The sequence below is a fragment of the Stegodyphus dumicola genome, chromosome 9 (assembly GCF_044657685.1).
Source record: "Stegodyphus dumicola isolate Sdum_Otavi_A_Nest chromosome 9, ASM4465768v1".
NCBI lineage: Eukaryota > Metazoa > Arthropoda > Arachnida > Araneae > Eresidae > Stegodyphus > Stegodyphus dumicola.
This window is the reverse complement of record NC_140776.1, coordinates 118129257-118145038: the sequence shown is the minus strand read 5'-3', so window position 1 is coordinate 118145038 and position 15782 is coordinate 118129257. Positions and strand designations below refer to the sequence as shown.

The following is a 15782-nucleotide window of genomic DNA, read 5'->3' as shown; positions in this document are numbered from 1 at the left end:
GTGTTTCAAAGCCTACGGCCCAGAAACTTGGTGGCTGTGAGTCCAAAATCAGATCGACCTCATTTTGGAAGTCCTGTGCAGAATGGAAGATAGCACCAGCAAGATGTAGCTTCAGGTGTGAAAAAAAGGTAGAAGTCCGGAGGAGCGACATCGGGGCTATATGGGGTGTGTGGCAAAAGAACCATTCAAGTTCGTACAAAGCTCAGCCGATGAATGCACTGTAAAAAAAAAGTTCGCTCTTTACAGGCAAAAGTTTTGTAAAGTTACAGAAATCAAAAAGTTACACAAGAATTTCCTGTAATGGTAACAGGTTGAAAGCAAACTGTGGCTGGTACAGCTAATTTGCCTGTAACATTACAGATAATGTTTCAGTAGCCGCGCGGAAGAATCACGTGACTGACTGGAAATCAGCCAATCAGAAGAAAAGTGTTTGAAAGCTAGTTGCAGAAAAAAACATGGCTGAATGCATGTTGGTTGTATAGCGCAGGTAAGTAAGAAAATGTTTACAATTACGTTTGAAATATTTTTTGTTCATTTTATGCAGATTATTCTCATGCACCTTTCACTGTTATATGTAGTGAGTAAGTATTTAAACGTTTAAGCTTTGCGATTAATTAATATCAGTGTTCGTAATGTCTAATGAGTTGAAAGAGTGCAGAATATTTATTCCAAATGCAGATCTAATAGTAGTATTTTGTCATTGTGCATCCGATAAATTACGCCTTAAATTGCCCGTATTATTATTTATAACTAATTATTCCAAAATTTAATCACTGTTGTGGTATTTAATTGAAACGGTAATGTGGTTGTTGAAAACAAAATTAATCATGTTAGCGTCCGTTTGCAATCGTCTGACCAAAGAACGTTTGACATCTTTTTCCCGGCAGGCCTTGCGAGAAAAGTTTATGTAAACATTTAGAATTCTGAATGTAATGTATATATTTTTTGCTTACTAGGTTTAGTTTATTCTTTTTCTAGGATTACCTAATTAATTATACTTGGTTTATAATTCAGTCTAATATGTTTATATACGAGTGTGTTATGAAGTAAAATTACAAAAACTTGAACAATGCGGTCGAGAATCTCGTTTATTCTTTAGTATAATAATATTATTTTTTCAATGGTATTAATTTCTTACGAATATGTTATAATTCCAAAATGAAGTAATTATATTGATTAAAAATATGTCGCATCATACTTGTCGTAATGTTTTGGTTTACTAACTAGATGCAACTTAATTATTCCATATATTTTAATATACCAATATCAACAGGGAAAAGATGGAAATGACCTAAAATATTTTTCTAAAAATTCGTTAAACTAGTTATAAAAGAAAACTAAAATTTTGTACATTATTTTCAAAAATATTCCATTAATATTTTATAAATTACAAAATTTATTATATTGTATATATAACTACAATTGCATACTTATAAGTTTTTAAACATTTAATATAGAATTTATGTTGATTTTATTTTGCCCAATTTTATTACAGTTTTGAAGTATGATAGTCTTGTTAGTAGGATAGCATGAATCTGCTAATTCAAGTTTAATATATTTCTTGACAAATGTTTCTCTTATTCATGTAATATAATGTATAAATCATAAAATAAGTTTTCTTAAAAATAAATTATGATTGTGTATTGGAATTTAAAACAATTCTGTATCTGTATGTTAGTATTAAAAATAAAATAATAATAAATTTTTAATGAAGCATTGATTTTAGCATTAACAATTGTAAATATATATATATACTCACACATGAATAAATGGAAATGCAAGTTACTTTTCCTTACAAAGCCGTCCATGAATATATACTTCCCTTTAGACTGATGATAGCCTTTGCATTCTTTGCCATATTCTATCAATCCAAATGATGCAAATATGCAGAAAATTTTACTTTCTTTGAAAGTTAATGCAGGAAATAAAATTCAGTGCATTTGTAAACTACATTAGTTCTCTTATAGCTTGGTATTTAATTGTCCAATGATTTACTAGTCCAAACTAATGCAGAATTCAGATATTATTCAAGTAAAAGAAAATTAATAAGGTCTGATTGTTAGACATATATATGAAGACTTATTTTTTAAATATTATTTTAAGTCAACTAAATTAATTTCAAATTTAAGTAAGTATTCATGCCTTTCAGTAGCATTATTTTTGGAAATCTTAAATTAAATAACTGAATGCAATATTTCTTGTTAATAAAAGAAAAGCAATGTTATGAAAGACTAGCGAAGTGGATTTGCAAGTTCTAATTACGAAAGGTCCCATGCTCTAAGGGGTCATTTTTAAAAATACTTAATTAAAAAAAAGTATTTAACGTAAAACTTCCAGCTTCACACATGTGGAATATTAATTCTGTATATTTTATCTCATTTTATTGATTAATTTCATAGCATTTCGTGTGACACTAGTAGAAATTATTTATTAAATTTTATGCAGTTTCTGATCTACGTTTTGATTTTGTTATTAATTACGTTAGGTTACATAAGATTTAAAATTATGTAAGGTACAAAAACCTTCTGCATCTATTAATATATGCTGAAGTGAATGAAATTATGCCAGTGAAATTTTTTAAAATCAAAAACAAATTTCTGTGGAAAATTAAAGTTATAAATTCTAAATGCAAACAAAGGAGTGAATTTGAAAATTATCAAATAAGCCAAAGTGTTGGTAATTTTTGCAGTTTTGCAGAAGAATTTTTATACTGTGCAGAATGGGAATATGATGTTTGGTTTTGTTAGTACAGTCAAAAGTCGTTAATCCGGACTCGTCGGGACTTCGGCGATTCCGGATTATCGATTTTTCCGGATTACAGATCATCAGTTTAAATCTGGTAAGATGGGATGCAGAAATTATAAAATTAAAAATATGAAACCGTAATTTATGAACTAACGAACAATTATGATCTAAAGTGTATCAAAATTTAAAAAAAAAAAAAAAAAAAAAAAATTATATTTATTTGTTTACTTTATTAAACATTTCTTTCAATGTAAGTTGTTTAAGTTGCTTCGTTTTATGTGATAATACTTTCTCTTTAATTCTATAAACAGCCATAATTTCTTCTTCAGTTACAAAGTTCCGCTGTTGAAGTCCTATAATTGCTGTGTCGAGAATACCGACTAATTTGTCAATCGAAATTTTTTCGTTTTCAATAACCTCTGTATCACTTTCTTCACTATCGGAAGTGAATTATATTGACGAGGAATTTGATTTAAATCATAAACAAGACGGAGTACATCGAGATGAAATACTGCATACATACATAAGCCAAATAAAATAAAAACATCTGCTGTGAAGATAAGGACTGCTGACAGATGAACATCCAATACATTGGGCGCCGCGGCGTTCCTCCCGCCCCCCCCCGCCGCAGAGTAGCGTGAAATTGATAAACAGCAGATTTCTGAATGGTTAGATAAACAAAGGATTATGCCTTTATCCATTTTTTTGCAGCAATTCCACTTTTTGTTTAATGGACTTCGAAACATACTTTCGCTTTGTAGATCCTTTACATATTAGTAAATATATATCGGAAATTCTATTTGACATAATTGAAAGTTCAAGCTTACTTTTATAAAATTGCTCTAACAGTCTTCAAAAAATAAGAAGCCGGATCCATTTCGAAGATTAAGGAACAACGCAATCTGTAACATTAACTGAATTAGATAATTTTAGCTTAGCTTATACCATCCGTTACACATTAAACGCACATGTGTAAACGTATTATGCGCATGCGCACACGCATATTCGCAGCCGTAAAGGTCTTACGCGCATGCCTCAAGGCGACGTATGCGCAGAAAGTTTGTAGCTTTGAGGTCCGGATTATAGATCAAACTGAAGTATTGCAACTTAAACACGTAATTTAGCTTAAAATTTATTTGAACTTAATTTTCTAATTTATTTTGATCATGTATATTTCATGTGTCATAAGTCTTTAAAATTAACTTAATTCTCATCCTATTTATTAACACAAATTTTTTAAAGAAGAAAAAGTCACATTTGTTTTGCTTAGTTGCCCACGAAAATTAAAAAAAAAAAAATATTTGCATAATTATCCCCCTTTTAATGCATTTAGGAAATGAATATCCCACGATTTTAAAATGGATTTATCGACATAATGATATATAGAGAGGAGTTATGTTTACTTGCAGACTTTTTTCCTCCTTTTTACTAATATTATAGTATGAAAATCAAGGGGGAAATTAAGCAATAATTTAATTTTGAAGGATGTGATTACAGTAAGACCATAACCAATCAAAAGTATTCATGAATGAACTACTGGTAACTATCCTAGTATTATTATATAAAAGAAACCTACATTCCAATAAGAATGTTTAGTAACATTAACATTTCAGTATCTGATAATAATAATCTTCATTCCTACTTCCCTATACCTTGAATTTCATTCTTATTATTGCCCAATGCCCTAGACCTCAAAGCATTTAATGCATCTGGAACTGCAACTTGTGCCGTCTTCTACAGCATGTAATCACCACTCAGTTTGAGCAATGATCTTCAGAATTACCGTATTGCGTTGCATATTCCATCCCACCCAGCTTTAGAACCAGATTTTGAAAATTAAAAAAAATATTTGCATAATTTTCCCCCTTTTAATGCATTTAGAAAATGAATATCCCAAGATTTTAAAATGGATTTATCGACATACTGATTGTTTTCGTCATACTAACAAAGGCAAACTTTTGTACACTAAAGGCCCCGTTGAATCTTTCTCTTCTAACTGTTGAATATTATGTCAACCTAATACAAAAAATGATCTATGATAGTGAAAGGAAATACCAACTGCCATTCACTGTGCAATTTTGCCATATCAGCTGCATATTCATCTTCTCTAATTATTTATGTATGATCTGAGGCTTAAGGAATTGCAAGAACAACAATGAGAATGAGAGAAATTCAAATTATAAAGAAATGAGATAACTTATTAGATGTTGCAATTATGTGTATTCTTATTGAAATAGAGGTTTCTTTTAAAGAAATAATATTGTGATAGTAGTAGTTTATACATGATTACTTTTCATTTGTTATATTCCTACTGTGACTGTGTCCTTTGGAAATTAAATTATTCGTTTAATTTTTCCCTCTCAATTTTCGGAAGATAAAATTAGTAAAAATAAGTGGGAATATAGCATCAAGAACATTAGATATCCCCATTTTCTTGAAGCTGTTCACTATTATTGTTTCATAAATAATAGGCCATGCACCCAAAATCCACTAGCAAATCAGTTAGTAAGATGAAAACGACCACTATGTAGACGAAAAAATTTAGGGTAACTTGTTTAGTGAGCGCCTTAAGGAAGACAAACATTACCTAAATCATTAAAACAATTTCAGAATCCTGTTGCTAAAAGAAAGCTTGGGGAAAATGTTGTCCGAGTCCCAGTGATTCATTTGGACCAATATGTAATATTGTTTTAGAAATTTAAGGTAATAAATATAATATTTTTCGAATGCTAAAACAGTTCGAGAAATTTATTCAAGTTCTGAATTCTGAATATAAGTATACTGTATATTATATTTAATAACTATGGTGGCTTCATTTATGAAAAGATTTGCATATTGGCTGTTTTTCTACAATGAACCTTCTCTAAGCTAGCTATGTGTGATTCCTGAAGATTTTGATCTTTAATGATATTGGGCATCTTAGGGAAGTTATGTTTACTAATTAGTTATTTTATGAGGAATGCTGGTTAAATTTAAAAAGTGATTGACTGAGGTAGCTTGTAGTAATGAGACGGTTCACTGTAATGCAATTTTTTAAAGTTTTTAAGCTGTTCCTGATTACTTAAGATATTATAAAGAAATATGATTAAAAGTGTTATATAAGCACATGTTTAAAACATCTATTAAAATAATTTTTATAAGCTTTTTAAGAGCATGATTATGATTTTAAAAGAAATGTTTTTTTCTTTATTTAGGAGACATGGTTTACAAAGAAGGGGAAAAACCATTCATTTTTTCCAAGCAGTCGAAACGAATTTTTATGAAATGTTATATTGTGTTATTTTTTAATTAATTCTTTTTTTAAGGTTTTATGTAAAGTTTATGAATTAAGTAATAAATTATTTTTACTTCTGTATTTTAATTAGCGTATTATTTGATTCATAATGTTTCACAATAAAATTATAAATTCAATAAACTTCTTAATTAACATGCTCTAATATATATATATAGAGAGAGCATAAAGTTTGTTTTCTGTTGTCACATGTATATTTCACAATTTTGTATGCAAATCTCGAAATTTATAATAACTAAGAATACTTTTTAGTATCACTTTCTAAATGGTAATTATTAAGCTTAAAGTTTTACATATCACGTTTGTAAAAAATTACAGGTAAAATTAAAATGCATTAAATTTTAAGCTAAACTGAAGTATTAACTTTTGAAACAAATTTGTTAAAGGCATAATTGTATTAAGCATCAAGAATTTTAATGGAAGCAAGGCTTTAAAAATTAAGGTCAGTTGGTGAAGTTTTATGCTTATTCAAAAAGCATGATATTAGGTTTTTAATGAAAGACTTCTATCTGTTAATTCAAAGGAAATTATTTGAAGGTAGGGTAAAAACGTTATGCAGTTGCCATCTATTACTTCAAACAATAGCAGACTGTTGTCAAACACTGAGTGCAGATAAGAATAAAAAGGTTAGTTGGACGTTGTAATTCAAGCTTATGAACAAAATTTTGAATTCCTTCTAGTAACAAAATAAAGTTCATTGCTATGTTGAATTGTTTAATTTACTGAAAATGTCACTTTTAGAAGGAGAGAATATAATATTTTTGAAACATGAAGAACAGCTGTTCTGAGTTCTTCATAGAAATATTTCACAAAATGTCTTTTATTGTAATAATATGATCATATCAACATGCAACACGTTTACTCATATAAGTTAAATCTAAAGGAACATGTGTCTATTTTAGCTAAAATTACTAAAAAGAAAGTTCTAGAACATATCTTAATTGACACTAAAACATGCAAATAAAGCATACTGTTTTTTTTTTCAGCTATTTTACAGGCCAAATATAAATTCCAGATGACTTTTCATTATTTTATGTAAAGGATATACATGTAATTTAATGTAAGGAGTAGCATATAAATTTGAACTTAATTATCAAATTAAGCTCAAATCGATTATTAATCAAAATGATATATATACCTACAGATATCATTGCTTTATATGCATTTCAATGTATTTTATTATAATAAGTATTATTTTAGACCAAAAATCTATTACTTTTATAGACATATCCTTTAGTATTTCATCTATGAAAAGTATATTCTACACACATATAATTACTTAATGAGATATTAGAAGGAAATAATCTGAAACCTTTACAGATACAACCATTGGAATTTTACGTAAGAAAAGTATCTTCTACTCACATAATAACGTGCTGTAATAATACAAGCAAATAACCGTAACGGTTACAGATATATCTGTTGAGATCTTACATGAGAAAAACATGTTCTTTTTACATAATTATTTGATGTAGTATTACATGCAAATAATCTGTAACCATTACAGATATATCGTTTGGGATTTTACATGAGAAAAATATGTTCTACTTACATAACTATATGCTGTGATATTACAAGAAAAAGATCTGTAACCATTACAGGCAAAACTCTTGTAAAGTTACAAAGAAAACACCTGTTGCTGTTACTCAAATAACCCATGGCATCCCAGTTTCCATGAGTTTTCTTAGTAACATTACAGATTTTTTTTACAGTGTGCAGACATATGCGGTCTTGCATTTTCTTGATGGAACATTACCTTTTTGCGTCGGAACTCATTTCGATGTTTTTCTTCATAGCAACGTCAACACAGACTTACGTCTCGCTGTACACCTTATTGTCGAGAGTTTTACTTTTTTCCAGGTATTCTGTGAATAAGACCACGGCAATCCCACCAAATACAAAGCATGATCTTTTTTTTTAGTCAAATTGCGCTTGCCGACGGCCTCACGAGGCTTAGACAAACCTCCTTTTTTTGACTGTGTTGTTGAATTAAATCCACGTTTCATCACAAGTGACGATCTGGTCCAGAATTTTGTCGTTGCGTTGATATTCAAGCATATTAGTGCAGTCCGGAACACGTCTGTCCTTGAGTCAGCTTATATGGCACCCAGCGATTGAACTTGTACGTCAAGTTTATGTGATGCATAGCGCGACTAATGGACATGGCACTACTGTCTAACTCATTAGCAAGCTCTCGAGTGATCGCATACTGATCTTCTTCTCCAAGTTCTCGCAGGAGGGCCTCATCAACATCAGTAAGGCGGCCAGAGCGCTCTGCTTCTTGAATGTTCTAGTCTTTCTTTCTTTTTTTTTTTTTAAACTTTTGATACCAAACCTTCACAATATCATATGATACAACATTAGTACTTAAAGTTATACACATGATTTGATGACTTTATGTTGCTGACGTTTTGCAACAGAACTCGAAGTAAATGATGGCTCTATTCTGGTAGCGTGACAGTTCCATTTCAGACATCTTGTACTGAATGATAGCGATATTTTTTAATAAAATACCCCACATAGTGTTTTTTTTTTCAAATGCCTAGTGCAAGTCTTTTTTTTTAAATGTCAAAAATCATTTAACAAAATACGATTAAACACGCCAACGCGAACTGTTTGCGTAGATGATATTTGCTGTGGCGGGAAACTTTCGTTAAAACCCGATATATTTAAAATACCAAATAGTTTTAAGGTACTTTTCCGTTAAGCACCTACCGCGTTTTTTGCGCTTGTGAAAGAGAAGCCAAATACATGGCAAGACCTAGCGATAGCACAATCTGGGGACTGTATGTGGGACAAACGCATCACATATTTTACATTGTTATTGCCAAAATGCGTGGCAGGTAAATAATGGTATCATACTAGTTTTTAATTTGAAGTTTGAGAAGTTTAAGATTATATCATAACCTATATTTTTCAAAAAATGTGTTCAGAGCTTCATGTAAAGTACCACGTCCGTTTGCTGTTTTACCACAAATCTTATCAACTCGTGACAGGTGACGGAGGACGGGGACGCCTGATGTTTAACAGAGGTAAACAGGCATATGTCCCGCGAGAACGCTTAAATACGGAAAATAGAAAGTTTTCGCTTTGCATTTTATTGTGACCTAACAGATATAAGAGTTATCATGGCCGAAGAAAGCGGCACAGACAGACGTCATTCTAAATATTGTTGCATATTTTTTGTAAGCTTTTGACTGAGAGTACTACAGCACAAATATAGCCCTGTCGCCCGGTATCTTTATAGCCATAAAGAATTATCCTACCTCTGACACCAAATAGTGTTGCATACGTACGGGATTATAATAGACCAAATAGTGTTGCATACGTACGGGATTATAATAGATTGAATGCCCGCAGCTCCGATGATGGGTTAAGATTTATTTTATCGAAAGGAACGTTTAGCTCGGAAATTTTCCGCAAAAATGGTCGTACAACTCTTCACACTATCACAGAGTACAATAAGTAGTTACGCTTCAAACTACTAAGAACTTTTAACTCAACGCAAGCAAAGCGTATCTGAAAGGGCGAAGCTTTCGATACTCCTAAGTCGCTCTGAACTAACAACTCACAACTACTGAGGGAAGATGCTCTCTCCGGCCTTATATAGGTTTCACCCGGCCATCGAGATATTTCTGGTACTATCTGCATCCTGAAATGACTGGAAGGCATATGAGGGCCGAATTACTGTTACAGCTACATATGAAATCAATTACGGTTATTCAGTTACAATACATATTACGGTTATAAGGGACCGAACCAAAATCTCACCAAATGGTCTTTAAATTTGGCGACTTTTGGAAATTTCTTGCCAAATTAGCGAGATAGGCATTTGCTCAATATTAAATAGACTTGCTTCTGTATTCTTATTTTTACGGCACAGCATCCTCCCTCTAGATTTTCATGTTACATTATACAGAAAAATATATTAATTTCACATATAATTTCACTAAAATCAACTATCTGTGCACAAAATTCATAACAATATAGTGAAAACATGTTGTGGGAACTCTCATTCATGCTTATTGACTGAAAACTCACTATCGAATTTTTAAACCGAAAGAACTAACCTCCCTTACCTAGGCATGTAGATTGGCAGGAGGTAAAAAGTGTTTTCATCCGTAATTTATAAGCATTAGCTACGTTTACAAATTTATAGCAGATATTTTTTTATTGGCCCAAAAAGGCGATTAGTCACGAAATGGGATTTTGCCTCAAATCACTATAAATGCGTCATTTCACTTTTCATTCGAATCTGTTACCATTCGATAAAATGTGAGATATTTATCTTTCGAGTTGAATCTATCTGTTGTAGATTAATGAACTAAGCTATTTAATGCAATAGATTCAGTTCTTAAAAATATTCCTTTTTTACTTTTCAATGGGATTGATTTAAATGATAAAAATGCATTTTCATTCATGATCTACATAATTAAAAGTATTCAGTATTTTCATAGAATGATTATATATAGTTCTTTACTTATTTTAAGGAATTTGGGTCAACAAACTCAACGACGTAACAAACAATGGAAACACTGTATGAAAAAAAAAAAAAAAAAAAAAAAAAAAATTCTTTCTAGCGCGCGATACTGTGTATCTGAAAATACTCCTAAATATATAGTCTTATTTAAAACATTTTGCGATTTTGCTGTTGAATTGAATTTTATGAAGGGTAAATGCGAAGAATATGATATTTAATAAATAAAGTTAACACACAAAACTTTAATAATTAAAAAAAGAAAAAAAATTTGCAAATCATCTTACTAAGAAAAACTGAACATTCATATGATGAACTGATGAAAGACTGGAAAAAAAATATGCCATCACTTAACACTGCATTGGGAATTGCAAACATATGCTGCTTTTAAAAATTTTTGTGATTTTGCTTTTGAATTGTAATGGCGTAATTGCGGAGAAACGGTGCTTAATAATAAATCTGAAAAGAGAGAAAAGAATCTTATGTGGGCACCACATGACTTTGTTGTACGGCATATTAAATTATACACATTTTTTGTTGCATTTCATTTAAACACATTTCCTCAAATTTCATTAGATATGCTTCTCATTCAAATAATTCAGTTTTTAATTCGTGGCAAGGCAAAAATACATAAAAACTCAAAACATCTTAATTAGGAATTGTAAAGTACAGAAAAACATAAAAACGAAATACAGTTGAAAAGCAATTTTTACAATTAAATTAATGTTTCTAAGGGAAAAAAACCAGCAATTCGGCCAGCGGTCTGGAAGACCGATCTGTCGGTGCACAAAACTGAATACTTTTGGTTTCAATCGTTAAAAAGAAACTGACTTAATTCTCTATTCTATGTTTCAAATGTAAACAAATGGCGGTTTCATTAGGCTTAAACAATTTTTAAATTATTGATAATTCCACAACTATTGCATGCAAAAACCTTAAAATTTGTTTTAAATTATTTATTATAAAAATCAACATATCAATGAAGTATGTTCCCGAGTCTTTTTAACTATTTCTTACATCTGAATGAAAGAATACGTATGATACGTATGTGTTATCGCAACCATCTTAGTAGAAGTCACCAAATTTTCAGAATTTGCCAAAATCTGGCAAGCCTGTTCATAATAAAAACCTTCAGTCAAGAAACATCGCCAGTTTCGTATGATCTGTTTTTGTTGTATTTCAGGTTCCAACGATTTTTATAAAAAAATCGTGGCATTTTTTTTTTTATTTTAAACTTAATTTTAAAATATAGGCTTCTGGAATTTCCCAGTAACGGAAGAAAGTGCAGTAAAATTTCTGCAAGAATAATTTTGCTTCAAAAATTTATAAAAAGAGAGAGAGTTTTGGTCGAGAGCCGCTGTTGCCGATTTTCTACGATTCTGTGTTTCTTAAGCGAAAGCAGATCGTTGTGTATTTGGGGAGAAGAACAGAAAAAAAAAAAAAAAAAATACAGAAAGATTTTGAAAAAATTGTGTGCATTTTTAATGTATTAAGTAATCTTTATTTAATAATTAGGATTTATATTTTAAATTGTTAAAATAGTGCTCAGATGTTGATAATGTTTGCCAACTTACTATAAATATCAATAGTTTGGGAATCTTTCTAAAAATTCGCCAGTTTGCATGCGATAAATAACTTTTACCTTTTCATATGTAAACAACGGCTTCGCCAAAATGGTTGCATTGAATATGTAAATACCGTTCACTTAATTTCTTAAAATTCATGTATCTGAATAAAATTTTTTGTTACTCACAGTTTAAGAAATGCTGGCATATGCTACCGACCCTGATTTCTTCAATTTAGAAAGGAATGGAGTGAGACACTACGATTTGTGACGGATATTGTGCGAGTAGTAATGTAGTGCGTAATATGTAAAAATAAAATGTAGGACGTAGGTAGAAATGTAAGTCTGTAGTGCGTATGTCTATGTAGAAAATATCTAATGCGTAAGTCTTCTATAATAACATTTCAGTGCTACTCAAAATTTGAAATGAATCAGATTTCGACGGGTTACAAATGATTGGAGTGGTTTAAATTGAATCTATATCAATCGTTACGGACATTGCGCAAAACAGTGTTTTAAAAAGTATATTCTAAGCAAACTTTCTCGTGAACATATTTCGAATAATGGTAAGTTATAAATCTTCTTCGGATGGCTGGTTCGAGCTAAGTAGCCGTGCTTTTACAGGTTTATGCCAGATGGTAAATAATGATAATAGAGCATTACATAAATTAATTTTTTGGATTTTGCTCTAAATTGATTTTTTTAAATTCAGTTAATTTTTTTAAAGGTGGTAACAATAAGTTACCATTCTGAACTATTAGATAATGGAGAATCTAAGTTTGTTTGTACGTATTTTACGTTCACACTGTAGAAAACGGCGACACCTACAGCAACCCAATTTTGAGCATATGAAGTCTTCGCCCGAACTCTAAGACGAATTTTGAATTTCAAATTTGTATATTTGTTTGTTCCCTATTTTATACGAATTTAAGGAACTTTTGATTTAAAAAGCTTTGTGTTGCCAATCTGCATAGCGAAAGATATTTATTTCAAATTTAATCAGAAAACTCGGCAGTGTAAAAGAAACATGCTACCACTCGGCAAATCGCAATATTTTTGTATTTCGAATTTAATCAACAGACTCCCTTGTTTAAAAGAAATGTGTTGCCACTACCCAAATTAAAATATTTTTATCATCCATGCGGCAGGAGGTTGTCCTTCAGCAATAAAGCGAAAGATATTTAAATTTTATTTCAGATTTGTTCCGTTATTAACAAACGAGGTGATTTAAAACCAATAGACGAAACTGAGTTATTATTAATCAACTAGTTGTAGCTTTGAAAATACATTGTTTAGATTCATTAAAATCATAATTTTTTTCTTTTTGTAACAAGCATTTTTGGCAGCTGGCCGCACAAGTGACTAGTACAGTAAAAGGAAAAGCATTGCTTTAAATGTAAAGATATTAATATATAAAATGAAATAGTACTCCTGTATGTATACAGGCAATATTTAGTTTGTAATAAACCACATGCAGATACCAATAAATCGAAGCATAGTGGCAAGCTTCAGGAAATAGCAGCAAAACAGACCAAAACTAACATTTAAAAATGATATTTACATCTTTTTTTGCATCATCTTCAAGGTTTTGGTGCAAGGAAAGAAGCAAATAAATAGAATAACGTGTTTCTGAACTGAAAAAGACACAAATTAAAATTTAACAATAACCCTAAAAAACAGTTAAATTAATCTGTGTTTTTATCAGTCCAACACCTACTGGCTGAAGTAAGCTATGCAAAAATTGTGACATCAAAAACATACACAAATTCAAAAAGACTGGGAAATAATACACAAATTAAAAAATATTTTAAGTATATCGACTCCAAAGACAAAACTTGCAAAAATAATAATCCGACACTGGAAAAAACAAAGCCATATGTAGATATTTAAATTCAAAATTGGAAAGAACAAAATGATATATTAATTTGGAAACCTTCCGACCGTGTAGTAAAATTCCATCATTGTTTTATCTTGGTAATGTCCTTCTAGGTAAGTTTCCTATTTAAAGACTCCATTAAGCCAATTACAGGTTTAATATCGTCATCTTCCAGCTGGTCTTCCCTGACTACTTCTTCACTCCATGGGTCCGGGTCAACCAGCTCGTAACTTAACCGGCTTAACCAGCTCGTATTTTGTTTAAAACCTAGAACTATATTGGCAGCTTTCTGGAAAGGGTCTTCTAGACAGGGCGACAACATTTACTTATGACTATCCTTTCTAGAGATGGATAGTGATGTCATATTCCTGGAGTTTCTCTATCCACCTGGCTGTCCGGTATTTGAAATTCTTGAAATTTAATAGCCAGATCAATGGTGAAGGATTTGTACGCAGTAGAAATTTTCTGCCACGGAGGGTAATGGTAAAATTGTTCTATGGCTTTAACTATGCCGAGTAACTCTTTTCTGGTTGACACAGTAATTCCTCTTCAGTTTAGATAGACACTTGCTCTAGTTTGCCACGAAACGTTCTTGACCGTTTATTTCTTGGGATGAAACAGCACCGACACTCTCACTGATCGCTCGTCTACAATAACTTTTGCTTGCTCTCTGTCAGTTTTTGAACGGGCCTTGCAAAAGAAAAAAAGTCTCACAAATCTGTAGTAGGGTCAAAGCCTCACGAAACTTCTTAGCTGATGAACATTTTCTGGGCGTCTCCAGTCTTTCACTACCGATATCTTTTCTTTATCCGTACACACACCTTCAGCAAAGATGACATGTACGAAGTAAGTCATTTTGTGTCTGAACAAGTCTTTACATTTGACAGTATTTAACTTTAGATTAGCTTCTTTCAATTTCTGAAGCACTTTCCTAATATTTTCTAAACACTCTTCAAACTTTTCCCGACGAACTGATGTCATCTAAGTACGTCAAAAAGGCTTCTTAAACCTCTAAGGCACGGTCTCCACAAGGCGTTCGAATGTTGCGAGCGGATCACATAATTCAAACGGCATCACCTTGAAATGAAAATCCTTGCCCAGTAGTAAAATGCTACCTTTTCTCGGTCATCAGGATGTATTTCTACCTGCCGATATCCTTCCTTTAAATCAGAGGTCGAAAACCACTTGCTTTCAGAAAGAGTGTCCAGAATGTCATCTGTTCTAGGAAGAGGATAAGTGTCGTTCTTCGTGATCTCGTTCAACAGTCGATTCAACCAACTAGTCAAACTATCTTTCTTTTCACGCCAGGATGATGGGAGAGGTTTAGTAACCTACTGAAGGCTTGATAAGGTCACTTTCTTGCATGCCCTAGAGAAGTTTTCTTACATCTTCTTGTGTAGCAATCGGTGGATGTCTTGGATGCTGTTCCATTAGTGGATATCTCGCGTTTCAATTCTCTTCTGAGCGAAAGTGGCTCAACGTATGTCAGGAGATACGCGGGAGAAAACATCTTGAAATTCTCGAAAAACACCTTCGGTGGCACTACTCTCTTTATCGCTTAATGGTGCATGCTGCAATAACTCAGATATTAAGCTCTCCGAAGTGAGAGATTGGCGGAGTATTGATTCGTTTAATGCAGATCACTTGAGTATATATTGCAACCGCATCGCCTTTTCTACTAACTTTCCCTTTATTATTGATGTTGGCATCTCTCATCGGGATGTCGGTCCTCGGCACGTCGGCGAGTGCCGAGGCTACTAGTAATTCTACCAGGGTATCAATTTCTTAGGACATTCCATTATGCCATGCCCGAAATTGCCGTGTTCAG

General features: G+C 31.7%; 1 protein-coding gene and 1 long non-coding RNA gene across 3 annotated transcripts in view; both read left to right on the top strand.

Moving 5' to 3' along the window:
* The window catches only part of LOC118205086 (uncharacterized), a 246611-nt gene that overhangs the window by 90364 nt on the left and 140465 nt on the right, over positions 1-15782 (top strand). The window lies entirely within an intron of this gene.
* LOC146995469 (uncharacterized) lies at positions 447-6100 on the top strand. Its single transcript, XR_015043073.1, has 2 exons — positions 447-487; positions 5940-6100. It is a non-coding gene; the product is annotated as an uncharacterized LOC146995469 (long non-coding RNA).